Below are 14,332 nucleotides of genomic sequence, written 5' to 3'. Positions count from 1 at the left end.
GATGATATAAAATGTGAGTATTTTACACACTGAAACTACAGCCTTGCAGAAAAAGGTGTGGGGAGTTCTGTTTCTAAAAAATCAATAGTAATAGTAATAATAGTAATAATTGTCAAAAGATCTCTCTCAGCAATAGGACAAAGCTTTCCAAATAAAGAGCATTTTACCTACAGAAACCTGCAGGTCAGCTGGTGCCTGTTGGTGTAAGTTGCGTCACCAGGGAAAGGACAAGGCCTGATTCCAGCCTCAGGATACAGAAGAATGTCAGGGAATGACCAAAACCTGTCAGATTTCCCTGGCATTCAGAGTATGTGGATCAATCTGATGTCAGATACCATACCAGAAGGAACATATCATTATTGCAGCTCTGAAAAATAGAGATGAAAAAATAGGGAGTTACAACCTGATGGTTGGATTGGAGCAATTTCACATGACATCTTTCTTTTGAAAGAATATTAGCAAGCAATTTGTTTTACTGTTTTTCTTTAACCATGAGCTTTTCTAAAGGAAAAAGTCTGTCTCTGCATGCCTACTCGAAAACCTCTTAGGGAAGCAGGACCTACATGTTGTATGTATCCTGAGTTTGTCTGGCATTCTTAGATACCCTCAAATGAGAATCAGTTTATCAGTTTCATTGCATGTTTTAAAAATATCATGAAACCATACTATACCATTTTAACTTGTAAAGTAGCTTATGGGAAGGTCTTTTAGACTAAACACAAAATATCCAGATACCCATGTCCAAAATTTCTCTACTCCTCACTGACTGCAAGTGTAATTTTTTGCTTTATGGATGTCCAAGCCTTTTCAATTTTCCACAACTATTCATGTGTATACATCACTCAAGAGCATGTATGAACCTTCTTCACTTATTCACCTTTTCCTGAACCCTACAAATACTTTGTGGACCATGAAGCATTCATAGACAAAATGCTGAAAACCATGGCACTAGAGGAAAAAGTCATAGCCCAAGAAAACTTCCATTAAAAAAGTGATAAAGGCATTTTTTCAGGCATTAAAGTGGAAATTTTCCACATTCAAATTCTGTGGTTTAAGAAAATTTCCTCCTTCTTTATTATTTATGTTAATTGGTACCTACATTCCTAGTGACAATAGCAAAGGCAAAGGGATGATGAATTTTTCTCCTTTTTAAATATAGGGTTAAGTACAGCCAATGACCTGAGCATTTCTATAGCTGAAAACTGGACTCACCACACCATTACCTCATCTATTCTTATCACCAGAATCCAATTAATCAAGAAAATCCTCCCTTGGGAGAGCAACACAGATAAATACAAAGTGACTTTTCACAGACAAGGAAACAATCAGCCTCTCTGAACTCCTTACTTGGCTTTGGAAGACAGAAACCAGTCTCTGGTGGATAACTTTTGGGATTTCCCATGATGGTGGAAATGGACAGACAAACATAAAATGAGTTACAGTTTAGCCCTCTGATCTTACTTGGTGAGTCTCATCAGGAAAATACCTAAAACCTACAACTGTATTTTTAAAACCCACTGTCTCCTCATGGAGCATTTGGAAGGGCAAAGCAGTGTGTAACAGACTGTTAACCATGTAGGATATACACTGTTAAACAAACAACGTGTTTTCTCCTTCTCCTTCTCCTTCTCCTCCTCCTCCTCCTCCTCCTCCTCCTCCTCCTCCTCCTCCTCCTCCTCCTCCTTCTCCTTCTCCTTCTCCTCCTCCTCCTGCTCCTTCTCCTTCTCCTCCTTCTCCTTCTCCTTCTCCTCCTTCTCCTTCTCCTCCTTCTCCTCCTCCTCCTCCTCCTCCTCCTTCTCCTCCTCCTCCTCCTTCTCCTCCTCCTCCTCCTCCTCCTTCTCCTTCTCCTTCTCCTTCTCCTTCTCCTTCTCCTTCTCCTTCTCCTTCTCCTTCTCCTTCTCCTTCTCCTTCTCCTTCTCCTTCTCCTTCTCCTTCTCCTTCTCCTTCTCCTTCTCCTTCTCCTTCTCCTTCTCCTCCTCCTCCTCCTTCTCCTCCTCCTCCTCCTCCTCCTCCTCCTTCTCCTCCTCCTCCTCCTCCTCCTCCTCCTCCTCCTCCTCCTCCTCCTCCTCCTCCTTCTCCTTCTCCTTCTCCTTCTCCTTCTCCTTCTCCTCCTCCTCCTCCTTCTCCTCCTCCTCCTCCTCCTCCTCCTCCTCCTCCTCCTCCTCATCCTCCTCCTCCTCCTCATCCTCCTCCTCCTCCTCCTCCTCCTCCTCCTCCTCCTCCTCCTTCTCCTTCTCCTTCTCCTCCTTCTCCTTCTCCTCCTTCTCCTTCTCCTCCTTCTCCTTCTCCTCCTTCTCCTTCTCCTCCTTCTCCTCCTTCCTTCCCTCAGTTCCTTGCTGTCCCAATCCATTTTGCAAGACCACAACTGGTGGCTGTGGAAAATGACTACAAGATCGTTAGCAAATTATTAGAAATCCTAAGTGGAAGACTCTAAGTAACCAGCTCTTCCCTACCATTCTTCATGAGGAATTTGTATACACACAATATCAGAAGGACATTCAAAGCACATTAACCTAAATAGTCTCCAAAAACTACAAAAGATGTATTTTCATATCAAAAAATCAAAATAGAACCTTTCATAATTATTTCCCCTGGAGAAAATAACCAAAATGACACATTATTATAGGATATATCCCTTCTGGATCATAACTATAAAATAGATTTTCAGAATTCATTCTTTAAAAAAAGAAAGTTGGGTATTATATCTTCTGTTACACCATTCTACTTTTGGCATATTTTTAATCTTGGCTGTTTATGAGTGTTTTGCAGGCCAAATGAAATTTCAAAATGAGCATTGAAATTTTTAAAAATACCATTTTTCAGAACTTTTTTTTTTTTGTAGGAAATTGTGGAATGGAAAGTTTGCAATTCCTAATTTTTCTGTGGAATTGCAATACAATTCCAAGTTTGGACAAGCATACCTGCTTCATCTGGGAAGGAGAGACTGATGCTATCAGGGATCCCTGGTAAACTGAGTTGGCTTTGAACTGATGACATAGTAATGAAGGTTTTAAATTCCTAAGCCATCCAACTGTCTATTAACAGCTCTTTAAACTTACTGCATACACACTGATACTGATCTGCTTATTACTGCAGAAATTCTAAACATAAACATTATTATGAAATCTTGTTTCAGCCACCAAGAACAGAGAGAGAGTGTAACACTAGACAGCTTTTCTTTGTCTTTTATTCCACGTGTGAGATTAGAGTTAGACATAACAGCCCTGTAACCTGCTCTGGGAGAAAAAGAAGCCCTTATAGGACAAAATGACCAGCAGTATTCAAACAATTTGGCCTGAAAGGCTTAGGAAAATGTAGGTGCAACATAGGGAGAGAGAGATATCACAGCTGAGAAGTATAAAGTACAGAAAAGTATGGGAAGGACACAGATGTGTGTGCTTTTGTCAAAAAACAGGGGGATTTTATTAAAGGTTAATTCATGGGATAATGCTTTTGTTGGTTCCATCAGCCAGAAAAGGGTTGCCCAAATGGACAACCCCTTCATACTGTGGGAAAGAAGGCAAACCCCTCTGACTATAAGCAATTTTGCACCATCAGCTGTCCCTTTTGGGCTCTCCTTCCTACGTTGTCTGAAGCAAAGGACAATTACACCGTCTGTGTGGAACAAATGCCCTCTTCCCCTGGTTTGTTCAGACCGCTAAATGTGGCTGCCTTCCCTCATTCAGGTTTTGTCTCTGGACTGATTGTGCTCTGCAGCCTGATTTCCACTTGAGTCCACTCAGGTCTAGGATGCTGAAATAAGATTGTTTCCACTCCTGGAGGCTGCCAGGGTTAGTGCCACACACTGCCTTAATGAGCTTCACCTCGAGCACGCGACCCAGCTGGCAGTGAAAAACAGGAAGCATTTTGGCACACATTTTCCCCTTGTGGGGTGAGAGAGGAAGCAGACGTGAGCCCTGGCTAACACTGACACAATTAAAATGGAAACAGAGAGCTGCCTTGCCCTCGATGCAGTGTGAGATGAACCCTGGGTCACCCCTTTAGGCTGTGTCCCTGCCAAGACCCCTGGGTTGGATTGGAGACGTGCGAGGAATATCCACGTTAAAATGCACATACAAGTGGTCTCCAGGTGCCTGAGGCAGCAAAGTCAAAGGGATGTCTCCCCATCCCCACAAAATCTGGATCAAGCCCTATCTCTTCCCTTCTAGTGAGCAAGGAACCTTTGAATTAATTGGTTAGAAAAGTTTGTTAGGTGAAGGTCGCTGCTGTATTTGGGGCACCAAGAGTCTTCTAACACTATAGCATTAAAGAAATGATGGCATTTACACTGAGGCAACAGTATTTACACTGAGGCAACTGTACTGTGTAATTTACTAGTGCAGATATTCTGGACTTGACAAAACATAGTGACTTTTAGTGGCAATTCCTCCAAGTGGTCCCATTTCAGCTGTTGACAAACAGAGGATTTCATTCTCCCAGGTCTCTTGGAACTTCCCAAGTCCTTCTCATAGGTGTGTCCAAATGTGCTTAATGTTAATTCATCTTCATCTTTGCTTCATTTCTTCATTTGGGTATTTTGTAATAGCAGCAAGCATAGAGGAGGGGGTGAAGGGGTGGGGAAAACCTTCTCACCTTCTTTTCTTGCATTGGTAAATAACATTCAAAGAAGCTTGGAAGTTATGTAGTTGTAAGAAAAAAATATGATCCCATTCCACACCTTGGGACATGTTTTCTTGATGTAAACTTAGCAAAGGTACATGAAAGAACATTTTAGCATGAAAGTATTAGTCTATGTTTCATTGTGACTGCCAAAACAGGATACTGTGCTGAGCAGAAGCATTTTCCTTTAACACAAGTATGACATTTCTGAAAGATGCCAAGGTGAAATTTGTATCATCTTCATTAAAAGCCAAATCCTACAGTCCTTATCAATGGCCAAACAAAATTTCAGAGCAAGTGCTACAGGGACCCTTAGAAAAGATAGCAAAATACAAAGTGATATTGGTGTTCAGCACAGTCAGGGTGGCATCTCTCTCTTTTTCAAAAGGGATACACTTTTTGTCATTATGTCATGGGCAATGCTTACCTAAAGCAGTGTCATTCCAGTAGGCAATTATTCCCACTTAGTGATCAGAATCTGCATAATGAGATGTGATGGCTTTTCCTGAGATGCAGAGGAAGAAGTAATTAAAAAAAATCCCACTGGATAATGTTCATCAGCTTCTACACATTTTTTGGATGAACTGCTAAATTTTGTGGAAAAATTCACCCCCTCATCCCAGTGATCAGCATTCATCTGCTCTACATGCAAGGGCTGAACATTCATCAAGAACCATTTAGTGCTTTCTTGGTGTAAATAAAAGAAAAAATATTTTTTTACAGTAAAGACCTTTGTCATCTGTAGAACTCCAAGTAATTTACAAAGAAGTCAATATCTCCATCTTGCAGATGGAAAGCAGAAGATCAAGGATGACTTAGTCAACCCATGGTCAAGCAGAAACAAAACCTGGAGTGCCCTAAAATCTTGACCCCTAAAATAGGGTCTGCACTCACAAATCCAGATGCAGAGGGGGCATTTTAGGGAATAAAATCCAGCTGTGCTTTCAATACTGTAGTAGCTATCGCCTTAAAAAAAAAAAAATACTGATAGATACAAAATCAGGCAGCTGGATGAATGGTGGAAAGATGACATTTGATCACCTTAAATGGAAAATACAAGCAATGTAGACAGTCTGCTCATAAGTCATTCACAGGTATGAGTCTATACAAGCCAGTTTTGCAAGAGTTTGTAGATCTTTTTTATGATTGTGTTTCAGCTTCAAATCTTATTGGCATCTACCCACAAACTTGTCATCTCTGGAAACCCCAGCTTATGCTAAGTGTAGGCCCTCTGAGGGCTCTGAAAACACATGGAATATAAAAAAAAAAAGGCAGAAAATAACTGGGAATGGAGAGGAAGCAGAAGGAAAAGCAGAAAGAGTAAAGAAAGAAGAATAAATTTGAGAGGAAGGAAGCAGGAGAATGAAAAAGATTAAGAGAAGGGAAGAGTCATGAGAAGAAATATAGGAGGAGAGATAGGGAAATTTGGTTTTAATTATGTTTGTTGTAGTTCTTCATGCACAAAATTACAAAGTGAAAACAACATAAACAGCTCTGCTGCAGGCATGCTAGGAAACAATCCATAAAGCAAGGAAACGTTACACAGGAGCTTGGAGTGACTTACTGCATTATTCACCATGTAGTAATTGCCCAAAAGAAATTAATGGGACTTTTTTTAATTAGTTTGGCAGATAGCTGGAAAGACTTATAGGATTCTTTGCTGTAGAGTCTTTACCTAAATAGCAGATAAAAGATAACCAAGACCTTTAGAAACTAGTTGTAAAATAAAAAGTTAGATATGCTTTGTGCAGGAGAAGCACCCCTGCCCCAGAGCAGGACTCTTCATACCAGAAGCAGGATATGTTAATATAGCAAGACACAATCCCTGCTCAGACAACTTGAAGGAAACATTGGAATGAAGAGAGAAGCTGTGGTGAAAACTACAAAATTAAATAATTTTGCAAATCCGAACCCTGAACCCCAACAAATTCCTAAATCCACCAATAAAGCTGGGCGAGCTTTCAGCTACTCAAATATTGCAAAGGACAAGCATAACGGGAATAGTTAAGTAATTTAGGTGTGACGAGTTTTGGCAGGGTAAAGTAAAGTCATTCTCCCCAAAGAAAGGGACCCAAATACCACAACATTTCCAAGTATTCTCATTTGTATTCCACATTATCCCTGTATTTCTAAATCTGTGCTCATTTTATTTTCTCTCTTCAAAGAAAGAAACTTCACAAAACCCTTTGACCTGAAGGCTGAATGGAGAGTACCTCCTATCCATAGCAGATTTCCTTATTTCCCCCTAGAGTTTGGATGATGATCACAAAGATTTTTCCTTTCATTTCCTTATTACCCATTTCTACCTTTGAACATTTCTAATTTAGAAATCCATAATTCTTCATCTTCTTCATCTCAGACCTCTAGCTGCTGGATCTTCCCTAGTAGCAGCTAACGAGGCTGGGATCATTAACCAAACAATCAAGGAGAAAATCTAGATACATGTTAATAGGAGGATATTCTTTCTCGTTATAGCACTGACAATGTATCTTAAAGTTTCCTGTCAAAATGTCCTTGAAATCTGCTGAGTGTTATCCTTGCCAAACACATTGTCACAAGAATTCTGCCTGTTTCTAACATAAGCCTCGGAGCTGCTTGGTATAATTTCTGGCTAAAAAAAGTTAAAATCGGGAAGCTATGTACCCAAAACCAATTCAACATTGTAACAAAGTGTCTTTTTAACCATGTGCACAGGTCTATCTGCATGTGACCGTGTCCTGCACGGTGTGACTTGGCACCTCAGCTCTGAGCATCTGGCACAGCTGCAGTGCCAGGAGTGCAGCCCATTGTCACACCAGCAGTGACTAATAAGCACAGCATGCTGGCAAAACTCGGGCAGCCCCGGACTGCAGGGATGGGCACATTGCACAGCCTTCATCCTGCCAGCTGCCTCCAGATCTCATCACACCTTCCTGCCCCACTGGCCAGGCAAACACAACTGGTGCTGCTCTCTGGAGCAGTCCATCCTCTCTTATGTCCTTAACCTGCTCCACTCATGCTGCATTTCTCTCTTAAAGCCTCCTAACAGAGCAGAAGTGTGTCCATGGAAACCTTCCTTGCTTTGCGCTAGCTACACAGTCTGTTGCTACACTTTTACATCGAATTTGTTACTGCTGCTTATTCACTTGGACTGAAATGGTAAACTTGTCTGGAGATGTCCTGAATTATTCATAGGCAGCACGTACCAAGATAAGTCAGGGCATGAGATGCACCTCGGTGCTGAAGTCAACGTGGTGTGTGAGAGTGAATGATGTTGTGTGGCTTTGTGGGAGAGCTGCCGTCAGCCTCTGGGCAGATGAGGGATTGGGAAATGACCATTAGGACCTGAAAGCCAATTTGATTTGACAATGGAAGTGGGGGGGGAGTTTTTTGATACAGCAGCTGCCTTTGCCTCACTTTGATTGTGAACATAACATTATGGCTTGGAGTTCCTCCCATGTTTGTGTTTTGACTTTCACAGGAGCAGTTTTGTGGGCACATAGGGGCAAGTATATCTGATAGAGCTTAGGCAGCTAATTACTTCATTATGCCTCTCCAGGAAGTAGTTACATGACTACATATTGACTATGGCTCTGGAGCTACAGCTGGAAAACTGTCCATGGAAGTTGGATAAATCAGCCAATCTGTCATCCACCATCAGCTTTGAGCTCATCTTTCACACAGTGAAAGCGTATTCACTCTAAAGCATTTGTACTTTACCAACAATTTCTACCTTCCTCTGAAATCTGATACCAAAAGAGCCAGAAGCCAGTGTGTGTGAACGATGAGTGGACCTGGTTTGAAAACGCTGGGTCCAGTTCTTGTTGCACACCACTCCAGTATGCATTGTGAGACTTCCATCTCTAGTCTGAGTCTGAAGGATCAGAAAAGGGCCTATTTATAAAGCCATCACTTAATCAGGTACTTATGCTTTTCTAAAAAAAAGTGTACTTTTATTACTCTGAGAAAAAGGGAGACAAAGTGATTCCATACTGAAAACACTTCTGTAAGCCCTGGATTAAATGCTCACTTAAGCACTCATGTTCATCCTTGTCCAAAATGGGAAATTTTTTTTGAAAACACAAAATCTTTTAGAGAAGAGAATCTTGCTATAGCCCTTAGCAGACTTGGGAAGTGTCCTGAATTAGAGATATAAGTCACAAAAGCAAGGTGTCGCATGCCACAGCACAAGCTAATGGATTTAAAAAGAAAAGAGCTACCTTCATAAACCACTGTTGGTTGACCAGTTTGACCATTGTAAAGAGACTTCTCTTTGTAAATGGCATGTTCCTATTTAAATTAACTCAAACTTCTCTTTGTGCTATCTTTATTTTAAAATCAGATTTATACCAGTTAGTAATTTTTCCCTAAAGCACTTTACAGATCTATGCTGTCACAGTTGGTGTCTGACTTTCAGCTGTCAGTAATGTAGTACTGCAAGATGTTTTAAACTTAAATTATATATATATATATACATATATATATATCTTATATTTAAATTACTTCAGAATTGTGTACAGACCTTTGTTTTTAAACACTTGTTCTCTTTCTGGAGATCATGTACACGTGCAGAGTTTGCTAGGAATCCAAGAATTTTCTGATTCTAATACTCCTACAGAACATGACTAAATATTCAGCAATGCTTCAAATTAAGTTAATGCCCCACCCGAGCAGATCAGCTCTTCAAACAGCCTACATTCCTTCACCTGGGAGTGGAAGGAAATAATGAAAAAAAAGTAAATAAAGGAGTGAGATTGAAAGCATTTTTGCTGTGCAATTATCCTGATTCTAAACTTGCACTCCCTGAGAAAAAAGAGGGAAGGGCAACCCTTGAAATGTCTCTTGGTCATGGCAGGGAAAAATTGCTTGTGGATCAGTTCTACCATCTGTGCTCACCTTAACCAGTATCTTACTCTGACAGGCCACTGAATTCAGAGGGAGATCTCCATGCATTATGTTTTAAAAGCAAAGTAGATACGAGTGAGATGCCCCTCACAGCAGGACTTGTGCTCAGCTCTCACTGGGGGCTGGAGAAGAGAGGAGGAAGAGTATTCAGAACATCTTCCCTTCCATTTGGCAGTATAACATTCTTCTTACTCAGCCAATTTCCCCCCAGTCTACTCCATAAGGTAGCACTGAGCTTGAGTTCCTGACTCACAATGTAATTTTCACACATAACCAACCTGTCTGAGTGGAAGGGCTGGGGAGGAACATATTTCCACACATATACTTGTTTGAGAGTACACTCATCCACCTCAACTGATCATTTCGGAGTTATTAGGCAAATATCACGATGACACCAGACCTTCCTTCCAAGCCATCTGGAGGGAATAACTCAGAAATTTTGCAAGACTTTTCCTTTCTTCCCACTGCCATGATTTCATTACCATAAACCATCCTGCTAGCAGACAAATCAGGGAATTATGCACTGTGCTGAGCAAAGCCTTGGTGCAGGGTCCATATTTTGCCTTTTAGCTCACGACAAGACTCACATGTTTATCAGTCATATTCGGGAGCATTGCTGCTCTTCAGCAGAAATTTTTGCCTTCTGAGGAGGTGGTTTCTGTTCCATGCACCCTCTGAATCACATTCTGCCTTTTAGATTTTAGTACGCAACAATGACACAGCAAATTACACCCTTGTAATATGAAAACATAATATTTCTCTAGCAACAGTTCATAATGCTGTGACCAGCTGGTCCAAAATGGTTAGCAATGACACATTCTCAAATTCTCAAAGGCATGTTGGTAACACAGCTCCTCAAATTTCTTAGATTTAGGATGAAATGAATGGAGCATCCTACATGAAGGCATTCCACTGCAGATAATGCAGTAGTGGGAGTTTCAGAAGAGTTGAAGCCTTCTTGAATTTAAGCAGCTCACCTTATTTCTGGTGTCTTGTTCTCATGATGAGACAACATCTTTGATGACATCTCTGTATGTATGCTGATGGTACAGGAAGATAGGGTCACCCCTAAATTCTCTGCATCCCTGAAAGTGAAAGAAATGTGAGCAAGGGGAAGTCCATTGCACAGCATGTGCTGCTACTTACTTACTTTGACTTGACATTGATGGATGCATTCAAGTATTTACAAGCTGCCTGATGAGATGACTCAGAGAAAGTTTGAAAGAAACAGCACGGCTGACACCCCTGCTTGAAGGGGGAGGAAGTGGGAGGGAAAGATTGCCTTGAGATCAGAGTTTGTGGTTTTTTAAAATGCTGCTGCTTCACAAGCCCACTCTTTGTGCTGGAGTAATTATGTGGGTGTACTAGGAAAAAAAAGCTAAGCAGCCTGAGAAAGGTCTGGCTGTGGGGAAACCCAAATTTAAAGATCTTGAAGAAGCAGAGCAGCTCAGTAGTCCTGGAGGAGGGCATGCAAGCCATGTTTCCAAGAGCCTAGAGCAGTTACTGGACCAGTACTGGGAAGTTTGGGGTGCAGGTCAGCTCAGCCATCCATGGGCAACAAGCCCACCTTTCCATCACCCTGCTGTAAAACTCTTCCCTGCTGGGGTTGTCCCCAGTCTGTGGCATTGCACAAGACCTAGATCAGCACATTCTTCCAGAACTTGAAGACCACTTTAGTCAAAGGTTTCTCTGACCACATGAGGATGTAAATAGGATTAGGGACTAGAGGCCATTCAAAGCTATTCCTTCCACCCCTACAATGTGTGGCTGGGCCCTGGAAATTTGTCCTGGTACTCACCACCACCAAGCCCTCTTGTTTGGGGGAAGGCCAGAGCCATGGGGCAAGGCACAGAACAGCCACTCTGGAGATTGTGTCTGCAATCACTGATTTTTTTAATGAGCAGAGAGCAGAAAGAAATGTGCATCCTTGAATTACTTCATGAATTACCATTTTTGAGCTGTTGGGCAGGAAATACCTGCACCAAGCTGGGAAGGCATTCCCAAAAGCCACCACAATTAAGTCTTCCAATTTTTCTAACAGCTTGTGCAAGTCACACAGCAACAGTGTAGAAAAAACCCCACAGAATCCAACGTTCTCCACAATTCCATATGGGAGTGATGCACCTCCACCTGTTTTTATAACATCTCTCCATGGCCTAGGGAGGGAAAGTGCTCTTGTGAAGCCAGTGTTGCAAGGGAAGAGTGTGGTTAAATTTTTACTTCATCCCCATCCTTAAGACAGTCTTCATCAAGAAGTCCTCATCCTGTAGCCAGCATGGTAAGAAGGACAAATTCCTTGAGCAACCAGTTGGCACAGTTCCCCAGCAGGAATGAAGAGGAGGAAAAAGGCCATTTCACCTGCAGAGTTCTACCAGGGATTTTGTAACTTACCTTTGTACAAAGAAACCAAAGATCTCAAAGATGTGAACTATTTCTTGTATGCATTGCTGCTTTAACGCATCAGATAAACTCCTTTTAGAATCCATTTCAGACAGGTCTAAAAACAATGCAGGGATGTCTTGAGCATCCTTTGTCTGCAGCTCACACCCAGGTGAGCTCCACACCAGCTGTGGGGGCCTGGGTAGAGGTGTTGCTGTGGAAGTGGGACTTTGGTGTGGATCAGCCACATCAGCAATCATCAGGTGCTGTAGCAGAGGTGTCCCATAACTTGCAAAAGGAATATGATGTACAAGAATTATTCTCCACTCAAGGAAATATCACATGCTACTATTTATATTATTTTGTATCCTCTAGGGGCTTGGGTAATTCTGTATGCTTCCTGTTCCATGAAATCAAATTTTTTAAATCTTTAAAAAGGGGGGAGAGATTAAGAAACTAATGGAAAATCCTAAAATGGCTGTCATTTTTTTCTGAAGATATCAGAGTATTTCCCTCAAACATTTTTTTCAAAAACCTCTAATTGCATTACACAATATTTTATTTCCTTGAAATTTTGTTTTTCTGTCAGACTTTGCTGAAAGGGATATTTTTCTTGTCAAATCTTGTGTAATTACAACAGTAAAGGCACATTTTCCACTATGGTGGTGAAATTTCATTTGGAATGAAAGACATTAAAGAAATGTAGGTGTATTAATTGTTGTTGAAAATAGCATTATGTAACAGACATTTGATGGACTTGCAGGTCTTTATTGGAGGTCAGATGCAGGTATTACTCATCCCCCAGTGCTCACAGAACTTGATGCCCCTTCTCACACCAATGAAAAGACTCTAGTGGACTGCAAAAGGATCTGTTTTGGGACACCGGTACATCAACTTAATTCCTCCTTTCTTTTGGGAGTATAAAGGAGCAACACTGACTGGCAGAGTGCAGTGAGGAAATTTGCTTAATTGCTAGAGCAATAATGCTTAATACAAATCATGACACACAAATAAAAGAACAGGAGAAAGGAGCCTCTAGCTGCACAAGAGAAAAGCTCGATGAGATTTTAAAATGTTCCCTTGCATGCATATATGCAGTGTTTTGTACAGTAACCATAAAAATGACATGTTTTATACCTTTCAAGCACAAGCAACCTGTTTTGACTTTGTAGCACTTGGTGAGTCATTAGAGAAACTGATCTTACTAAAAGCTTTGCTATTTCCCTTGTTCTAACTGAGATCCCTAAAAATAAAGGCTTGGGTAAGATACAAGCTGCAAAACCAAAATAATGTGCATGTTCATTGTCTCCCCATCTTTGCAATGTGCAGACGTGGGCATCCAGCTTGCCCTTCCTTTGCCATCCAGGACAAGTTCTGGCTCCAGAGCTGCTCATCTGAGGTGGAGCCCCACTGGACACAGATTAGGCTTCCTCCTTTCCTGCAAGTGCATGTGGAGGGGAAATGAGGGTATCTTTTTGCTCATAGATTCAGACACTGGGTGTTCTGGCATAGCTGGTGTCCATGATGACACCTGGCTGAGCTCACTCCACCTGCCCATCCACCACATCTTGACCATGACATTCCTGGCAACACTAAGCCTCTGGAACTGGAGCTGCAGATCCAGGCACTGCACCTGTCACAGGTCCCTTGGCTCATCCCCTGCCTGGGATCTGCCTGCTGAGCCCTTGTGCCTGGTTTGTGCCATCCTGAGCTCTGGACACCACCACAGCTGGTGCAGAACTTCCCTTTGCAGCTGAGCTCAGCAGGGGAACAGCAGAAATTAGAGCAAGAAGACAGAGACACCAGAAAGCCTTTGCCTGTGATCACAGCATTTCTCTCCTTAACAATCAACCACCAGAAGTGAAAGCAATTTACAGGAGGAAAAGCAACAACTAACCTATAAATAAAGTATTGCATTCCTTCTTAATGTATTTCCCCCCCAAGCAATCAATTAATGTTTCTGCAACAAAAGAGATTATCAACTCCTGTGAGTGGGAAAGGAGGGGTCTGATGTGAGAGTGAGGGGGCTCTGCTGCAGAAAGAAGCATCTCTCCTGCAAGATGCTGCACATTGCATCCAACAAATGGAAGACATTCCTGCACTGAGGAATCATCTTATCTCTTTATCCAAGCATCTTTGAGTTTTATTTACTTGTTTTTGAAGGCTGAACAAGCAGCTATGTGTGCAGAGAGGCAGCAGGGTATTAATTTGCTTTGTTGTTCATGCCTTCAATCTTCCTCTGGCTGGTTGTGAACAGTATTTTGCTGCTGAGTACCAGTGGACTCTTTCATGGTGTCTGAAAGCTCGTCAATAAAAGTAACTGCAACAAGAAAAGAACAGCTTTCCTATCATGCAGCACTTTCAAGTTATCTCTTGATAGCAAGCGGTCAGATGTTGCCACTATAAAACCACAGTTTTCTGGGATAATGTATAACCCGAACAATAAATC

At 41.7% G+C, this 14,332-nt stretch overlaps 1 long non-coding RNA gene across 1 annotated transcript in view; it reads right to left on the bottom strand.

Annotated features, from left to right (window-relative positions):
- Positions 1–14,332, bottom strand: part of LOC128822744 (uncharacterized) — a 65,872-nt gene that overhangs the window by 37,207 nt on the left and 14,333 nt on the right. Inside the window, exon 2 of the long non-coding RNA XR_008441581.1 lies at positions 10,482–10,589. This is a non-coding gene — a long non-coding RNA (uncharacterized LOC128822744). The remainder of the gene's footprint in view (positions 1–10,481; positions 10,590–14,332) is intronic.

This window comes from Vidua macroura, chromosome 2 (genome assembly GCF_024509145.1).
Source record: "Vidua macroura isolate BioBank_ID:100142 chromosome 2, ASM2450914v1, whole genome shotgun sequence".
In the NCBI taxonomy this organism is placed as follows: Eukaryota; Metazoa; Chordata; class Aves; order Passeriformes; family Viduidae; genus Vidua; species Vidua macroura.
The sequence above is the reverse complement of the archived record's forward strand: the minus strand, read 5'-3'. Positions and strand labels throughout refer to the sequence as shown.